General features: G+C 40.6%; 1 protein-coding gene across 3 annotated transcripts in view; it reads right to left on the minus strand.

Annotated features, from left to right (window-relative positions):
- LOC109467446 (excitatory amino acid transporter-like) overlaps window positions 1–16,204 on the minus strand; it is a 41,697-nt gene that overhangs the window by 19,413 nt on the left and 6,080 nt on the right. The window contains exon 1 of one of the 3 annotated variants that reach the window (XM_019765428.1): window positions 13,105–13,374. The exons of 1 other annotated variant lie outside the window; for it this stretch is intronic. The gene's annotated coding sequence lies outside the window, so the exon portion shown is untranslated. Of the gene's footprint in view, window positions 1–11,119; window positions 11,203–13,104; window positions 13,375–16,204 lie in introns of those variants that run through there. One more of the 3 variants, XM_019765429.1, reaches the window with a different exon arrangement.

Genomic DNA, 16,204 nt, shown 5'->3' on the forward strand with positions numbered 1-16,204 from the left:
ATGGTGACAAAGGCTGCACTTTCTCAAAGGCAGTTCTCTAAGTCTTCAATGGTTCCCTTGTGACTGTAGGATCAAGTTGTACATTGCCTCAATCTTCGACATAATGTGAAGTGTTACAGCGAGGAGAGCACTACATTGGATGTCAATAGCAAGTTAATGGCAAAGGCTGCTGAAAAGATGGGCTACTTTAGGTCTGAGACAACCATTTTTGCTCCTTGAAATGGTGACAAACTGAACTCGGGGACCAGATTCCATTGTTTAGTATCACATCAACTAGCGCGGGTAATATCCAGGACAACCCCGGTGAAGAGCTTCAATCTTCATATTCGTAAGGTACACCATCAAAAGTCACTGTTATGGCTGAATGGAACTCTATATGCCTGCAATAACAGAGTCAGTACAAAGTAGAGTGGACTCATTCTTCAGCTAACCGACATCTATTACACCACAGTCGTCCCTCAGTAAGACATCGGGAGCCGCATATTTTAGTTCCCGTTTAGAACTTTTTTTCAGCCTGTACCCTGTTGGCTTCTTCAAGTGTACAGCGGCTAGCTAAATGACACAAGCTCGCGAAGCTCTCAAAGTGAGAGTCTCACTTTTGTATCTTTGTAGTGCATATCGCCCTGGTAATAAGATACCATACAGGTCGTAGTTCTCAAAGTGCAATAACATAGTTAGATGTTCCAGGAGCTCCTATTGGTATAACGTCATTGGATGCACTGTGATTGTACCTGCTGAACTGAAAACATTGGTGAACCACAAGACTCAGAATCTGAGACGTCGCTTGTTCTTGCCATCAAAATATCAAACGCTGTTTTCCTGACTGCAAAAGACACATTCCTTTGGTAGATAGAGTTTACCAATCACGGCATCTCAGCAGTTGCCTACGGTACGGATCCATATCCAATGGCAATCTACAGCTTCAAACGTATCTCAGCCATCACAATAACAAAGTGCTTCGTAATATCGGGACATTTTCAGGGATGATGAAAAATGTGTACGTCTTTTCAATGTGTTTTTTCTATGATTTGTTGACACATTTCTATGTGCTGATGGGCCACCCTTTCACGCTTACATACACTTCGGCAACTGATGCGAATCTGGCGGGCTTTTGAGTGGCAGGAGTGACGGGGGGTCATGGACAGCCGCAGGGCACTTTAGCAACTATGATTACCTGCACTCCATGTTATCACAGGGACGTATACCTCTTAAAAAGGGCCTAATGTCACCGGCTCTTCAGCTGAACAGAAGGGACACTGAAAGTAAGCACATATTTCCTGTCTAGAACGAATCAGAAGGGACTAAAATGAACATGTAATGTATCTTATAAATGTATCCTTTCAAAAAGTAAGATTCTTCAACTGTACTGTCATGTACTTGAGGGGCCAAATACTCAATGCCTTTCAGTGTGTTTTCCAGATAGTTTTCAGCAGACCAAAGAGAGCAAGTCCTTCTTTTCGATGTACATTCTATCATAACATCAACTTCTAAAAGCAAAATTAATGGACATCACACAAAGTTAGATGTTATTATTTGTTGCACATGTGGTTCATTTTTGCCTTTGACATACAGTTATCTGCAAAGAGACATCCCTATATCTGCAGAAGTAAGTTTGAAAACTTCACTTAAATGAAAAATTGCTCCTTTCAGGGGCAATGCAAGATTCGGGTATAGATGCATATGTAGAACATAAAACATCATACATCATATGACAACCAGCATATGACAACCCATTGCACAATCATAACTTCAGGGCAAATTATGCGCGTTACATTTTCATTTCATTATTGTGGGCCTGATTGAAGATGAAGGGCAATTAATATCAACTCCAGAGATGGGAAGTTGCATTTCTCTAGAGATCTAAAAGGCATATTTGAGAGCTACGGCTAAAGAGAACATGAATAAACACAAACAAAACACTGCTATCTTCGAGCAACAGAATAATTCCCTAGTGGAAAGAGTTACCAAATGAAGCCGCCAATGCTCTCTCAGTAAATGCATTCAAAGCAGGGTTCGACAGATACACGGAGAACCATTCAATTAAGTACAACTATAGATCATTAGACCATTCAAACAAACCCAGTATGACAGTTGGTTGAAGAGCAAAGGCAGGTAAGGACCGGTTCAAACTGGATCGACGTCCTACCCGACCGTAGACTCTACTCTACTCTACTCTTGAGTCGCACAATAAAATCTTTTGCCATCGCATGTTTGAACTGCAATGCAATGCAAAGACTGTATCCAGCAATGACGGTATACGTGTATTCCACGATATCTTCAAGCTCGTTTCTGGTTAGAGGTGTTGATACTAATGAAATATGTCTCTCACGTATAACCAGCTTGAATATCTGAAGATATAGACATCAACCCAACACAAATATACATGTACGTACCCACGAGATATCTCGTGAGTACGGCTCCCATAGGAGTATCAATCACTCCAAGAAGAGAGCAAACATATCCCAACAGTCTTTTGGCTTCTATATCACACAAATGTACACAATTGTATGGCATTTGTTGACCATATATCATAAAAATATCACCATCCAGAGACCAATGTAATATATCCCAAAATATACACAACAAAATATTATCAATAAATTAAAAAAAATTTAAGTACTAGTACATTACTCGCAGCATCGTAAGGTTTTGGACCACCCGCATAATTTTTATTCCAAAATGGCTAAAATCATCCATCAATTTATTGTCATTGCGATTCAAACTTAGATGAGTTACCACGCCATTGACAGTTTTCAAATTCCCATTTCGAGGGGGGAGGGTATCTGGCTAAGTCATCATATTTACATCTTTTGTGAATGTACATGTGATATCTGTTATTTTGGTTTCTGTAATTTCAAAATTGTATATTGAAAAAGATGTCATATGTAACTGAATGTTTCTCTTAAAGTATTTAATCCCCCGAGACATTTGATATTCGCATAGTAAATTAGGGATGATTCAGATTTTTTAGTCTGTCAATGATGATAAAGTTTTTTATGACTACACGCTCCCAAAAGTCACTGGAGGCAGCAAAAGTGTTCACAACAAACCGTCAAGGACACACCTGCCAACCACTTTGGGTAAAAGCTTGGTCGAGGCCTCGGAGGTTTTCAGGGCATCGGAACTCCATTAGCACTTGACAAGGCTTGAAAAGGCTTACGCGGTTATTGCTCGGAGCTGCAGTGTACATGATAACCAGTAGGCACCTCTCTGGGGGATTCAGGCAAGATAAACAACACCCCATACGAAATGCGTATGTTTTATTTATAAAGATGGAAGGAGGAAAATGTCTGTTGTGGTTCTGAGCGGCTTCTGTAGGTACCTGGCACAACAGCTTGCATCATAAACCTTAATGACCATGTGTGCAAATTCTAAAATCTACAGACCCATACTTTGTAAATATCAGCAAAAATCAGACTGGTGCAAAACGTATGTTTGCACAATGAGCTTTACATTTTTATTTTAAACCTCCTAGGTCTGCAAGCTGAAAATGAAGATTTATTCAAGATAAACGTACAGAAGACGGTTATTTGAAGCTACGACTGACTTCAGGAAGGAACGTATATCAACACAAACTTCGCATCTTTCAGAAAAGACCACCTGAAAAAGGATTGTCGATAAATTAAAAGCTAGAATGATACACAAGATACTCGTTGAGACCTGGTGAAAATGACGTTGTGAAAAACACCAAATAGTACCTTTGCTACCTTTCTTAATACTGACTAGCCGCTACAGCATTATTTCTGTTTATTAGTCATGCTTACATCAAACCTCCTCTGACATTTAGCTGAGTGAGTGATTGGCATATCTGCCTTCTCTCCAAGGCACAGAGCGCTGTCAACACTCCCACCTCGCGCATACATGCACACGGGTGTGAATATTGCCCCCGGACTAGAAGGTAATATTCGTCAATTTTCAAACAGATACAAACGACAGGTGATGGGCATGTGATTACTGGAAAGGATTTTGTGCTTTGCACATTCATTACATGTTATGCGTTAGGGACTTAGTATGTCATCAAGGATTAATTCTTTCTATCTTAATCTACACTTTTTGATTGAGCAAATGGCTCAGCGCAAAGGCAGGAACATATGTGAATGGCAGGAGAGAACGAAGGGATTCAATGCATGTTGCATACGTTCAAACTACACATGCACAGCTACAAATGTAATCCTTTTGACCTGCCAAACATACTTCAAGTGTACGTCTTCAATGCACTCATTCCACTGATACAAATACATGTACAATCAAGGCTAGAAACATCTCTTTGTGCTGTTGCAAAGCAACATTTCCCTTAGCTTTTCTGCAGCTCTGGCTCTACGTACGTTGTTGTCAATAAGAAAATGTTCACATATACAACAAGCACTGAAGACTACTAATTGATAACAAGCTTACCGTGCAGTTATCTTCTCTTCTGTCTAGAGCCTTGCTATCTCATTCCTCCAGCCGCGCAAAAACCCAAAGCACAGGACGTTTTAAATCCCAGCGCGCTGAGCAGTTCGGGCAGACTGCTGGCAGTACGCGGAATAAGGTAGGAGCGCTGGGCTTCTGCTGAAAGGGGAGGGGCCAAGTGTTCAGGGAAAAGCCCATATTAGGACATGGGTCATACCATGTTGAAAGAATAAGGGATGAACCGCAGAAGAGTTATAAGCTTAAGGCAAAAACAAAACGGGACACATGGTCCTGTCCTTGGTGCTGAAGTCTCTTTCGGCACAATGTGAGAATGATGCTTTGTAGAAAACTGCTAAAGACGCTCCTAAAACAAAATATAAATTTGTCCTTAAATTTGTTCTAAATTTGTAAGTGCCGTTGCTACACCGAAACAGGAATGTACCTGCGTTTTCCTACGTATTTCCTATTTTGTTTCCGTTTTTGTACCTTCCTGCAGAGAATGCGCTTTGATATGAAGTCAACGACAGCAAAATTGTAATTGCAGCTCATTTGTCACCTTAAAGTAAGACAAATAAATCCAGCTGCAGAAAAAAAAAACTACCTGGTGCCTTACTCCGGCCTAAAATGGGCGCCACGTAGTGTTTTAGCGCTCACAACATGGCGCCTGTCTCAGCTTTACCAGGTGTAATAGCAGTGGGACTAAACAGCCCAAAGGACATAACTTATCACGAGTCTACAGGTTGCTAAGTACGCAATGATGTATTACACCTGCGGTGCAACTGTGACATATCACATCCTTGAACCTCACTTGGTTTTAAGGAGTTGGGGGAAGAGCATGAAACCAAAAACACAGAGCTCGTCCCTTCTGGAGAAGCGTAGTATGCGTAGTCAAGTGGATAGCAATCCTGTCTCTGGACTAAGAAGTGGGGAGTTCGAATCCCGGCTGTTGTCGTTCACCCGACTTGCATGCTACTACATGTATAAAGGGTCACAGGTATGTTTGCAAAATTCCCCTACTGCCTAACAGCTGCAATGTTTTATCTGTTGAAGTTAATTTTACCTGTTGAAGTTAATGTCGAAAAAAATCAAAACGCTCAAAATGTCGAAAAATATTCAAACCACTCAAAATGTCGAAAAAAAATCAAAACGCTCAAAATGTCGAAAAAAATTCAAAACGCTCAAAACGTCGAAAAAAATTCAAAACGCTCAAAATGTCGAAAAAAATTCAAAACACTCAAAATCCTCAAGAATATAGGGATATATTGACTGAAACGCTCAAAATGTCGAAAAAATTCAAAACGTCAAAAAATTCAAAACGCTCAAAATGTCGAAAAAAATTCAAAACACTCAAAATCCTCAAGGATATAGGGATATATTGACTGAAACGCGCAATGCGTTAGATGCTACCATGGTGCCTTATACGACCGTACCCGACTTACAGTACGGGAGAGTTACGGCCCCCCGCAGGTAAAATACTTATTGAATCCACTCCGCCGCCTACGTGGGACTTTACCAGCCGTCGTGAACATAGCCCCATGAACCAGCCATCAATCATTCCTACTGTAACTGCCAATCTTACCATGTTTCTAGCTCAGTCCCCCCTACAAGGTGGTAATTATTTTAGAGACCTGCTAATAAAATCACACGTTAAAGTTTATGCTCCTATATATCAAAAATGTGCGTAATCTTTAACAGAAAATCTGCAAATGCCAACTAACCATGTTTCTACCTCAGTCTCCCTACAAGGTGGTAATTATTTTAGAGACCTGCTAATAAAATCACACGTTAAGTTTGATACTGCTATATATAAAAAATGTGCGTAATTTACAACAAAATATCTGCAAATGCCAACTAACCATGTTTCTAGCTCAGTTTCCCCCTACAAGGTGGTAATTATCTTAGAGACCCGCTAATAAAATCCCACGTTAACTTTGATGCTCCTATATATCAAAAATGTGCGTAATCTATAACAGAAAATCTGCAAATGCCAACTAACCATGTTTCTAGCTCAGTCCCCTTACTAGGTGGTAATTAATTTAGAAACCTACTAATAAAATCTTTGAAGTTTGATGCTCCTATATATAAAAAAATGTGCGTAATCTATAACAGAAAATCTGAAAATGCCAACTAACCATGTTTCTAGCTCAGTTTCCTCCTACTAGAAGGTAATTATTTTAGAGACCTGCTAATAAAATCACACGTTAAAGTTTATGCTCCTATATATCAAAAATGTGCGTAATCTATAACAGAAAATCTGCAAATGCCAACGAACCATGTTTCTAGCTCAGTCCCCCCTACAAGGTGGTAATTATTTTAGAAACCTGCTAATAAAATCACACGTTAAGTTTGATGCTCCTATATATCATGTACAAGCGTAATCTACAGCAGAAACAAGTAAAATCTGAGATTTTATACCTCCGGGCTTTTTATTGTATATTTTTATATAGGGCTTTAGACAAAGAATTTATCGAGACCGGACACCCCTCTGTGTGAGGGGTCATATACGTGGACCAGACCGAGAATAGCTTAAACACGCCAAATGTCAACGGTCGCGACCACTTTCACGCTCAAAGGGGTGTTTGGGGCCAAGAAAATGCACCATTTTCACGCCCGAAAACACATATACAATAACAACGTGCATCATCTGCAGCCCAATAGCAAAACATATACCAAGTCTCAAAAGAATCCGTCCACCCAAACGCGAGAAACAGCTGCGAACATGAAAATCTTAATCTCTCACAAAACCCTTCCGCGGAAGGATGTCTCCTCCCCCGGAGGTAATTAATGTAGGTACTTTACTAGACTTGTGGGTGTATATCAGCGAATCAAACTATGAAAGGGGATATGTGCAGTATAAGCGTGCACACAGATATTGTACATAACGGACTGACAGTCTGCAAACTGAATTATTGAAAAGCTGAAAGTTGAGGATGTCAGAGAAAAACTCTGCCTCTATTGAAAATGTCTCGCAGATCAAAGGATTTAGATGGCTCCATGATCCACTAGATAGACACATAGATCGATGGTTACTGTATATAGTGCCAAGACTGCGAGCTTTTATGGTGCTCCCTTATCGTTGAAACTAACGTTAGATAAAATCTGAGTCCACAACAGCACAGAGAAAACTCCCTTTGACAAAGATGTCGGTAAGTTTTTATGATGCCCCATTATCATTAAAACTAACATTAGATAAAACCCATGTCCACGACAGCACAGAGAAAACTTTCCTTGGCGAAGATGTTGGCAAGTTTCATAATGCCCCATTATCGTTAAAACTAACATTAGATAAAACCCAAGTCTACTACAACACAAATAAAAACTCCTCTTGACGAAGATGTCGGCAAGTTTTTATGATGCTCCATTATCGTTAAAACTAACATTAGATAAAATATGATATGAGTCCGCAACAGCACAGAGAAAACTCCCCTTGACGAAGATGTCGGCAAGTATTTATGATGCTCCATTATCATTAAAACTAACATTAGATAAAACCCAAGTCAACAACAGCACAGATGAAGATGTCGGCATGTTTTATGATGCTCTCTTATCGTCAAAACTAACATCAGATAAAATTTGAGTCCACAATCGCACAGAGAAAACTCCCCTTGACGAAGATGTCAGCAAGTTTTTATGATGCCCCATTATCGTTAACACTAACGTTAGATAAAACCCAAGTCCATAGCAGCAAAGATAAAAACTCCCCTTGACGAAGATGTCCTTGCCTGAACCCTATTGACGTCGTCCTTTCGTCACGCTCCAGGCACTCTGCAGATTTCCCCTGCTTGCTCTCTCGGTCCGTCACGACTAAACTTATCTCGTTTTCCATATTGAAAAGTCAGTCTTCAAGTTAATCCCTAAAAGACCAGTGAAAGACGCCTGGAAGACAGTGGCTTTTTTTCTTTCATGGACGCCCACTGACACGCACTGGGGAATCCGTCTTTTTATGAGGGCAGTCTTTTATTTTGCGGAGCAATGGATGTAGTGGTTTATCAGAGTTACGCTCTTCAGGCTTTTAAAGGAGTAATTCAATGGAACATGGGTGAAAATTTACCAGTTTGTTACTATGCATCTGAATATTGGTGCAGTTATTGAAGTACATGTACTCGTTTTAGCAACTGAAGAAAGCTATGGCGACCTTCAAAAATGACATTTAAAAGTTGCCTCATGACTGTAGAAAAAGAACTGATATAAACTGTCATATTCATGATTTCGTATACAATATATGCCTATATTTATTTGCACATTTATTGATATTTTCTGTTTATCATACTATTATATTTCATGAGTTCATTCTAAATTAAAATTGAGTGAAAACACTCTCTACACAGACATGAGGCTATGTTAGGGTCTGGACGAAAACCTTGAGAGGAATATAAGGGGATTGAAGTTGACGTCTAATTTTCAGTGAGGCAGTATTAAATACTTAACGCAACATAAGGCATGGCATCAATTAAGGGAAAATTCTGTCCCTCAAACTAGTTGCTTAGTAGCTAGAGGATTATTCAAGGTACTTCAAGTAGACAAGGCCTCTGTCAAGGACGAATAGTTTATCAGTATTCTTGACCTTAGCCGTGGGAAGTTCCAAATTACCAACTTGTACTTGACCCTTGACATGGCCTTGACCCCAAGCTTAGAGGTTGGTTAAGAAGGACATCCGGTTAGATCCGGTTGGGAGGAACAATTTTGCTGCTGAGTGTTTGAAGGGTTTTATCTTAGCAACATGATGGGCGATGGAATCGTGACGTTACTATAACAACGATGCTATCGCTTTGTGATAACATTCTGTTGTCCAAAATTTACGCCTGTTTGAAGACCTACTAGTAAATACAGATGGCTGAGAAAATTGTACAACCTTTTTCCAAAGTATTTTGTTAACTCTAAGGTGTAATATTAAACGACTAGTCAAACCCCTCTAACAGCTTAAGTAGAAATATTTCGCTCTTAATTTATTCATTGAATTCATTTTCTTCCTTGTCAAGTATACACACACTGTATGTCAGTGTTTTGCATTGTTTTCTTTTAAATTAGCCTTTGGGCATGGTTTTGCAATAACGTTATTACTATTACTATTAAACAAAATAAATTCTACTGTCGATATCGGGTGTACAGAATGCCACAGACAAATATCTCTAACTACAACATTTTCGCCACAGGGAAGCTGTACGGCAGAGACGGTACGTAGGGACCAGACAGCTGACAGTCACAAGATGTCATTTATTGTCGGTGTCTTCAGGGGAAATTTTCCAATATGTTGTGAGTAGACGCTTCCAAACATCTGACATGGGTACGAGATCTCAAGATCAAGTCTGTTCGTAGAAAATGTAGGACTTTGGGTATAACGAGGGATCAGAACAAAATCAGTTCGGAAAAAATACAGCAAGGGAAAATGCACAAACCATACAAACACACTGAACATCATTATTATTAATACGTCGAGCAACAATGTGAAAAAAATGTAATTTCCTAGTCAATCATTGGAGTAGTTTGTCACAGTCACATTTAGCTAAAAGCTAATATATAATTACGGAAGAACGTTTTTGTGCTTTCTAACCTATTTATCTTATACCACTCTTCAAAAAAAGTAAGTTATATGGTAATTTATTGAAGGAGGTGAGAGGTATAAATGTATAAACTTTAGTATATATTTCAATAGCTGCCCCTGGCAATGGCTGACTTCAAAGGCATGTCAAGTCAGGAACAAATTGCCTTCACAAGATCAGTGACAGCCAACTGTGACCTTGCGACACAACATGCATACAAAGCGTTCTAATTAGCATATGTTAGCATTTGCCTTTTTAAACCATTCCCGAACTCTATTGATACTACGTTGGAAAGAAATGCTACGCATTGCTCTATGCTGTATGTGTATGTGCCACATCTTTATCAATTCTACGGTGAAAAGGACAAAGATTTCTTTTTGTTAGTCTGTTACAAAAGAGTGAAAAGACGCAATTATAGCGGTAGCGTTGGTTGCAACAGGTAGGACGCACCCGAGGCCTGTTGGGGTGTTTCATCATGATATATGTTTTCTCAAGGACTATCTGGTGGGGTATCAAAACGAACTGACAACAAAAAACATACCTAAAGCTAACACCGTCTATAATGGAATGAATTGTATGTATACGAACGAACAGATATGAAAGTACTGGTTGACAGAATAGCAAACAGTAGACACAAGGGTCTGTAACTTCGCAACGCTCTTGCCACGCCCAGCCTGTGCCTTTCTCTCATATACACCAAGGAAAATAAAGGTCAGTGCATATGTTTGGTACGTTATATTACCCATAAGCAATTTGCTGTGTTCTTGTGAGTCAGTGCACAATATGTAGTTTGATTTAGCACATATCGCCTAGGAAGAGCTACGCCAAGTCGTGTGGAAAAGTATGCAAATTCCCGCATCAAACAAACCAAAAGGAGATCCTCAATGTACCACAAGAGCAGGCAACATGTTGAGCCATTAAATGGAGAGTACCTTTTAATATTGCCTTTTTGTGCAACTATGGAGGTGTTTCACCCTACGAAGTGACTATACAAATTGACAATTGTTACGAGCTAGTAGATACCTTTCTACGCTGTATAACGCCATACATGTACGCTTAAGGAATGGCACAACTCTTTAGCACAGTTAGAAGTGTACAAGTCAATGAAAAGGCTGCTATCCTTAGATTGTAAGAACCTAAGATGTACAATAATAAGATATACATGTATCAACAAGCAGACAGCATACCTTAACAAAGAAGCCCGTTAGAAGCTGCCTGGAAGAAGGTTTCTTACTCTTGGGGGTAAAAACGCACCAACTCCGGTCCCCCGGATGTGTCCGCTATTTTGCATGGCCCATTTGCAAGACAGATGAATAATGGAAGGATTTCAATAATACCCGGACCAGCCGGCAGGGAGCCTTCTATTCTTCCTCCACACAATGGCATTTCTTAAGACGCTAACAGATCAGGCATGCTCTTTGAGATGACGGGAGGGGAAGATTGACGAGATAAGCGCTTCTTGAAAGAGTTATTTACTTGACACCATTTTTTTCTTGACCCTACAAATGTCAAGTGTCCGGGGGAGATTATATTGTGCGATTCAGTAAAAAAGAGGAACGGAAACGAACTCTACAAAAGAATATATTTTAGTTTTTAGCACATACAAAAGAAAGGGATGGATGCATCAGTCAATGACATTTTAGAGCTCTAGTCCTGTAACCCTTTAACGTTTTGCTATCATTGATGCTAGTGATTTCAAACGACGAAAAGAGAACATTTTGATTGAGTTTTTTTTATTTCAGACATTTAGTGTAACTGATTTCTAAGTGAACAAACTGACAAGATTTTGATATCAGTGAAGTGGCCAAACCAATAGGTATAGTGCACGCGTTGCCCTGAAAGATCACATTGACACTTGCATGATGAGTGTTGCGGCCTGACCATGGGAGCTTGGGACCTTGATGAATTTTTCATAGCGTTATTTTTTGTCGTAATTGAAGCTTTGATATAACATGGCTCTTACAACACACCCTTGTCCTGAAGTACCCCTTCGAGCGCACTGGCTTTGGGAACATTTTGTATCCAGCCGAGCACAAGAAAGTTCATTGTCATCGTCAAACAAGCACATTCTTTACGTTAGACGTCAATGAATTGACTATTCAGAAGAGAATGTAAGATTATTCTGAAGTCATCCAGAAGTGCCTTGAAAGTGCTATTCAAGACTGTGTCGTGATGGTAAGATATGAAGACAATAAGAAGGAAGTAATCGGTTAGAAATTCGCCATAGAAAACTTTCTAAAGGCTGGCTACTTCTAGCAAAATTAGTACAACGACAAAAGCTGTCAGGCTTTTTTTTTCTTAGCCTGGTTACCAAACCTACTAGTATTTTATCTCCCAAGCTTTTTATCCTCTCCGCAAATAGTGACGTAGGGGTAAATTCGTTGGGAATAAATCACTACCTATTTGGAGAAGATAAAAACTCAGAAGCTAAAATGTACTAGTATTTGGCACTCAGGCTACCTTTTACTAGCAGTGTACTAGAAAACGTTACAGTTTTCCACCGCAACATCTGCTTGGACATTACCTAATTTGCATGCTCAACCGTAGTTGCAACCGTAGATGAAATTGGGCGTGAAACGAGTTAAAATGGCCTTCCCTGTAAAGTACACAGCAGTGGCTTCCGGCTGATACACAGTCAAGACCACCTCCTAAAAAGATCTTCATAAATTCATACGAAACCGTCACACCACAAGGGCCCGCCATCTCCAACAAAAAAGCTGATTTTTCACGGGCCTTGTATGCTACCCTGGGGTACTAAGCGGGTAAAGAATTCCCATTGGAAGGGACAAAGGGTGTGTAATCTGCCGGGGGACACCCTTACATGGGGCGGCCCCACTGGGTCAGCGTCCCTGGCAAAGGTCAATAAGTTTAAACTTGCAAATGCGGGAATAGCATTTTACTGTATATTCCACTGCGTATGTTTTCTGTATGTACCAATATCAAACTAAGAGGTGTCTTTGACTTTGCAGGAGTATTAAAATGCAGATTTTACTCAATGGTTTCTGCCAGGACAGTTCATAATTTTCAATAATTCTTATCCCTTGAGTTTGTTCAAAATGTCTTCAAAATTCATGAAGCAAATCGCGGGAGACTGACAACAATCACTAACGTTAATACCAACAATTGCCGTGGACGTGTGCCAAGAAACCGACATGTTCAACTCTTGACTTACCTTGTTCAACAACCACACAAGACGCGGCGCTCTTTTCTCCTCCCCACTTCTCTGTCAAGTTGTGTTAGAAACTCTATCACTCACGGACCAACAGGGTCTTCCCCTGAGCGACTTGTGTGCCTCTGAATAAGCCTCCTGAAGAATCCCTCTCTGTCCGAACTACTTCGTGCACTACTTGAATGTTTAAGACGGTTAGAAGACGCTGCCAGGCCCCGGTGTAACAGCCGCCCGTTCCCGCTTGGACCCACGTACCGACGGAGCGTGCCAAGCCTAGTGCTACCACTGCTAGAGGGCGTGTAAGGGGGATACCGAGCTAGTGTGTTTTATAGCTATGTCAATGATGGTTTTCTGCTGAGTTGAATTTATGGGGGTTTGTTTTCTTTTTGCCATTATGTCGTTGAAACTGTCGTTTCGTTTTAGCCATATTTACGGAAAGGACGAGAGACTAACAGCTAAAAAAATTGGTAACCAGGCTAGTTTCGTTTCGTAGTCATTTTTTACCCTTCCCGTTGCCTGTACAAAAACAAACGTTGACGATTTTCGACGAAACGTGGCAGCGTTGTAGCGCAACATTCAAACCCTTCCATACCCCTACACGCTTACGGTCGAAACAGAAGCGTAGAATTACCAATTAATTTGTCCATGCCTTATCTCATCTAGTACCTACACTACAGCTCAGATAAAACAGACTGATACAGCCAACATAAGTCCTCAGCGATCGCTAAAGCAATAGAGTCTTGTTTGATGCCATCTATCTCATAGATTAAAGAGATCACATACTATCGATATGGAGGGGACTAGGATCGGCAACCAACAAATCTTTAGGCCACAGCAAGTAAATTCTATGGATGACATCATCCGCAGACTCCAAATCTAATGCGAGCGGGCGAAAAATGGATGACATCATCCGCAGACTCAAGGCGGGTCGAAAAAAACAAGGTTCCTATATACAAATTTTGACTCAATAATTGTACAAATGGTTTTGATTCAGTGAGAACATCACATATACACATCCAGCATCACATATCACTGCTTCAAAGTAAAAAAAAACAACATTGAATCATGTCTTTCTTGTCTCCAGTCTTCATAGTTATCTGCCATCCACTTTCCGGCATGGCAACAGACATCTTTGCCCATTTTCGGCATGGTGGCCACTGTCAGAAGGCAACAAAATTTCTTCTTTTTTTTCGAAATCAGGCGAAAATTAATGCGCGCGCTGATGTCATCCATAAGAATTACTTGCTGTGGCCTTACCTAGCTAGAGACTGATGGGTCTAGTCCTCAGATAAACGCTTACAATTGCATGTTTATTTTGTTACATGATGATTTGCCAATCTCCAAGCAGATCCCTTTCGGTGGCCGGCGACCTTCTCGGGCATGATATATAAAAAGCTAACCATCATTCCCCCACAACCTCTGCTTGGAGAGTAATGATTTGCGTCCGTTGGTTCACTGGCTTTTTTTCGAAAATGATGTCAACAAGGAAAAATCCAAACGCAACTTCTTGACATGACGTCATGAGAGAAAACAGACGACCTTTGTGAAGAGGGGACGCGGTCTCCATGACAACGGTCCTGTCCACAACAAGATATGTAGGGAAAAGGTCGGGTCCCGGGCCAAGTCTCTGTTCACCATTAATACGCCTATGGTACGAAATGCTTTCTTAAAATCTATGAAGGGACAATATCAGTGTCCGGACAAGGTTGACTGTGTTTGTGCTTTTGTGTACAACAGGAAGACGTAAGAAACTGCTAATCCTCGGTAGTAAAAGTCAACAACAGAGATGTGTTCTGAAACTTAATCAAAACCCGATAGTGCCTTCGTAAGTCCCGCCTACAATCCAAGTGACTCCAGCCATAATTTTCTCCCCAAACTGTTCTTAAAGACACGTACAGCTGCAGTTTTGTAGGATACCTAAATTCAATCGCATTTTTTTTTCGTCAGACGTTCCTACAAAAAATTAAGTCATCAAAATCCCTTCTGGAAGAGGCTAGTAAACTACTGCTGCGAAGCCTGGACGAGACTAGTAAACTACTGCTGCGAAGCCTGGAGGAGGCTAGTAAACTACTGCTGCATGACAGATGAGGACAATTCTGCCCGAGCTCAGTGTATCGCAGTAGCCGGATTAAGGTGACGGTCAGGACACGGTAACTCATCAGTACTGTATCATTAACGTCGTCCTTAAGCTTCGGTCACAACCCGCCGTACGTGCATCTGCGTGCTGTCTACGTGCAAAAACGTGGGCAAACGTAGGGCATCCGTGCGTGGTGAGTACCACCTCCGTACGGAATCCTACGGATTTGGGTGCACGCAGACACGCCGTAGAACTTTAAGTGCATGTAAAACTTTTTCTGCGTGCGGTCTACGGATTCACCACCCGTGCGTGCGAGTACGAGCGACGCGCGTGCCCCATACGTACCGTACGAAAGACGCACGTGTGAGTACGGCCTCCTTACGGTAAAGTTGCAATCGCACGGAGATCGTACGTTGTAAGCACGTACAACTCACTCACTACTTGCGCAACGTACGATGCACGCAACCGCTCACGGCCAGACGTGGCGTGCAGACCACTCGATGCCACTCCTTCCCCACGTTTTCAGAAAAAACGTAGCAGACGTAGTTAACTTTTGTAAATAAAAAATTTATTATCCTATCACTTGTTCACATGTCCGTTAGGTTCATCTGGTTTCGTAATTATAGCCATGGTGACGTAATTATAGCCATAACTTTATGTCAGCACAGTATCGAATGAACTTTCGGTCTATTTATAGGACAGTGTTAAATTCACTTGAATTATTTAAAAGTCGGTTTATAACTCAACATTATTCTTGAAATTGCTGCTCTTTTTTTCAATCGTACCTTCCTTGAAATGCTACTCCCGGAATGGCATGAAAAAATAAAAGAATGTATTATAATATAAATATTTCTACCTTCTTTCCAATCGTGATAATCTATTCGCATATTTGCTATACTTTATGTAGGTATGTTTAAATTGCAATACAATATGCATACAATATGCAAATATTTTAGAAGATTTAAAAATGTTACTTTCTTCGCTGAGATAAAGAGAACGAATGGCCACCCCCTCACCCCNCCCNCC

The sequence above is a fragment of the Branchiostoma belcheri genome, unplaced genomic scaffold (assembly GCF_001625305.1).
Source record: "Branchiostoma belcheri isolate BF01 breed outbred unplaced genomic scaffold, Haploidv18h27 scaffold18, whole genome shotgun sequence".
NCBI classification, from domain to species: Eukaryota; Metazoa; Chordata; class Leptocardii; order Amphioxiformes; family Branchiostomatidae; genus Branchiostoma; species Branchiostoma belcheri.